Source organism: Limulus polyphemus, unplaced genomic scaffold (genome assembly GCF_000517525.1).
Source record: "Limulus polyphemus unplaced genomic scaffold, Limulus_polyphemus-2.1.2 Scaffold437, whole genome shotgun sequence".
NCBI lineage: Eukaryota > Metazoa > Arthropoda > Merostomata > Xiphosura > Limulidae > Limulus > Limulus polyphemus.
Window position 1 is genome coordinate 268,515 of NW_013666047.1, and position 4,211 is coordinate 272,725.

Below are 4,211 nucleotides of genomic sequence, written 5' to 3' on the forward strand. Positions count from 1 at the left end.
CACTTGCTCGTTATATATGAACCGGAAGAAAGACAACTAATGGGCAACTAATAAAAACAGAAATTACTGAGAATGGGCAGAATAAAATGACAGTTAAAAAGCTGATTTGAAGGAGAGAAAGATCAAAAGTACTCCAAACTAAGGCTCACAGTCATCATCAAAGTAAATGTTGACTGACTGATTAAAGGAATCTCTTTAACAGCGCAGTATTTCTTTCCATTTACTTTGCAGACGTAAATAGTTTAGGACAAGTTGCTCAATGGGACAGAGTAATATAGAATACAGTCTCTACAAAATTGGCATTAATTAATATCTTAAATAATTGTGGTATATATATAACTGCTTGTTTGTTTTTGAATTTCGCGCAAAGCTATACGAGGGCTATCTGCGCTAGCCGTCCCTAATTTAGCAGTGAAACTAGAGAGAAGGCAGCTAGTCATCACCACCCACAGCCAACTCTTAGGCTACTCTTTTACGAACGAATAGTGGGATTGACCGTCACATTATAACGCCCCCTACGGCTGAAAGGGCGAGCATGTTTGGTGGGACGGGGATTCGAACCCGCGACTCTCAGATTGCGAGTCGAGCGCCTTATCCACCTGGCCATGCCGGGCCCATGGTATATATATAATAATAATAATATTGTTACCACATATAGATCTTCCAATAATTTATTGAAACTTATTTTTGGTATGGCAAAATAGAAGCTCTTTAACTAAGAATTTGCAAATTACAATATATTCTATCAACTCTTATCGTTTCAGACAAGGCATCATAGTTTGCGTGGGGAAAAATGGATTTTTTTAACCAATCGCTAAACACAGATGTCATTTTGTTTAATACGAGACTTTAATCCATTTGATAAGCGACAGGAAGAAAACACTATATATCACAATGTTTTCAATAACACTGTAGTAAAGAGAGAACCTAGTCGTGGTTAGAACTATAATAATCATTCAAAAAGCTTTGGTAAAATATGGTAAAAACTCTGGCAATTCATAGTGCAAAACCTTGATAAATCACAACACAAATAAGAAACTTACCTAGGTCATAGCATAAAAATACAAAATCCACAATAGTCATAAAGTGCCAATGTACTATAATTACTGCATCTTTCATACAGAAGAGTAACATGTTATATCTATATAAATATAATAAAAATATTTTCTGTTGTTTGTTTTATGTCCATGTAACTACTTCACAAGGTATGGATGGATCTTCACCAAAATTGGTATGAAGGTTCATCAAGTCCATGCGGGGGTACATACAGATTTTCAGTTTTGCGGGTTTTATGGGCGGTTGTACATATTTTACCACTACTTCACCTCCTGTGGATGGATCTTCGCCAAAGTTGTTATGAAGGTTCATTGGAGCCATGGGGAGATACATACAAATTTTCAGTTTTGCGGGTTTTATGGGCGGTTGTACATATTTTACCACTACTTCATCCCCTGTGGATGGATCTTCGCCAAAGTTGGTATGAAGGTTCATTGGAGCCATGGGGAGATACATACAAATTTTCAGTTTTGCGGGTTTTATGGGCGGTTGTACATATTTACCACTACTTCATCCCCTGTGGATGGATCTTCGCCAAAGTTGGTATGAAGGTTCATTGGAGCCATGGGGAGATACATACAAATTTTCAGTTTTGCGTTTTGCGGTTTTTATAGGCGTTCTTTACCACCACTTCGCCCCTTGTAGATGGATCTTCACCAAATTTTGGAATGAGGATTTGTTGAGTCCATGCACAGATACATGCAAATTTGCGATTTCACATTTTTGGTTTATTAGTTTTTATGGGCGTTTTTGCGTGTTTTTTTTTTTTTACAGTTACATATAAGGGGAGCAACTATTCATGTCCTAAGATAACATTTCATTAATCACAAATTTACATAACTTCCATCCGGGGTACTGGTATTCCGTCTAGTAGTAAAGTATCTCATTTGTTCATTTATTCATCGTTAGTTGTACCGTGGTAAATGTCCAAGCACACGCACGCATAAGTTGCACTGTGGGAAATGTCCAATCACACGCACACACACATATATATATATATATATATAAAGTACTAAAAGTACCACCTGAGTCGAAATATATTTGTTCTTATAATGTTAAATGCATAGCAGACAATCAAGCTCTTGCATTCTGTAATATTAACGTGTATTTGTTTGTTTGTTTGAAGTTAAGTACAAAGCTACACAATGGGCTATCTGTGCTCTACCCACCACTGGTATCGAAACCCGGTTTCTAGCGTTGTAAGTCCGCTGTGCCACTGTAACCCTGTGATGTATATAACAATGACTGGTAACATTTCTGACTGATTATTAGGTTTTGTACTTTAAACAATGGAAATAATTATGGAAACACAAAAGTAATACACATTCGGGAGATAGAAACAATTAGGAAATGTAAGTATATAGTGAACTTATTAAGGGTAAAAAATGATATCACAGAAAATATAAAAGACAAACAACTAAACTGAACAATGCACTCTGTATGTAAGTCTTCTGCTTTGCAAAGAATATTACATTTTATTTTTAGGCTGACATACAGTTCATCATTATAAGACGGTGGAACATTGTCTTCTTTCCTGTGTCATTTCTTACAAGTTGTTTGGTCGTCTTCTAATAGTCTCAGGCTAAAAAACTTCTTATCAGGACTTTGTGCAGAGCCAAGCTGTCATTGTGAATGTTCCATCTGTCTCTCTATTGTCTGGATATTGTTTCACCACATTTACTTTATGTTTGGAGGATGTATCTGTGCTCGATGAGTCGTGTTTCTGAGAGAATGGTATGATGGACCAGCATTCATGGTGCCATCATTTCTGTGTAGCCCCATACTTGTATTGACCCTCCGCTGTGATTCATTGTAGATGTTGACATTGCCTTTGGTACTATCCCCGTTTTTACCGTTGAACAAACTATATATCTGTCATTAATTGTTGCTGAACTTGGATTCATCTGTTAAAAGCACACGCTTCTGGCTTTGAACATTACATCATTTGTGGCCTTATACCCGTTTCAACATTTAGGTTTGGTTATTGCTTCTTAGAAGCAGTTTTCAAGCAGTTACATGCCAAGTGAGACCACTTTGTGTATCTTCCTGTTCTTAAAGTAACATCCACACCTGTAATTACAGTGATGACGTTGGTAAGGTCTGTACTCAACCGTCATCCATCTCGTGACGAACAAACCATGAAATATTTAACATCACATTTGGAGAGTTTCGGTTATTTACCTCCACCACTTGTATCATTAATAATGCCAGTTTCAGGTAACTTCTGCAGATTCTTGCATAGATCTTCTTTAAAATATAGTCTTGATAAGATGTTTTGTACGAATTATCCTTGACCTACCCAAACTTATGCTTCTAAATGTTTGCCCTGGAAATTATGACTGGTCACACTACTACTACTACTACTGGGCATAGTATGACTGCCTGTATTTTATTCACTTTAGACAAATGTAAAATTTTCTGTTTGTTTGGATGATAACCAATCACAGTGTAAGGTATCATCACGTGTCTGTATTCTGGCACAGTTATGTTCACACGATAAAGTACTCTCTTAGTATTTACTTTTTATACCTTTTTTTTCAACTTTATCATAATTATTTCCAACACTATTTATACATGCTGTACAGAAATACTATGTGCCTTATTTTCTTATACATTTCAAAATTTCTAAAAATTCTAAAAGTTCTAATTAGAAGAATATAAATCCGATTAAGGTTGTGTGATAATTCACACTTGGGCGATACGTCCTGTAGTATAATTCGGTGATGGAACCTATATATTGTTTCATCGGATAGTTCTATTGTTTATTAAATTATCTTGAGTACGTGGGACGTTTTTACAGATGTTGCATAAAGCATAATATTTCTGAATGTTTGTGATTCTATTTAATGATTTGTCAGCTACAGAGGAAGTTTGTTTGTTAGTTTGTTTTGCAACAAAGCCACATTGGTCTATCTGCTGTGTCCAGCGCGGGAAATAGAACCCCGGATTTTAGCGTTATAGCTTCGTAGACTTACCGCTGTCCCACCAAGGGTATTACAGAGACAGAATCTGAGATTAACCTTTTCCTTAAAAAAAGTCAAAATATTCTTGCAACGATTTTATCGTATTTGTCCAGCCTGCTTTTTGAACACCTGATTTTTGTTCTAGTTATCTAGCAGGCCAGAAAATATCATGCTCATTACAAAGTATTTTAG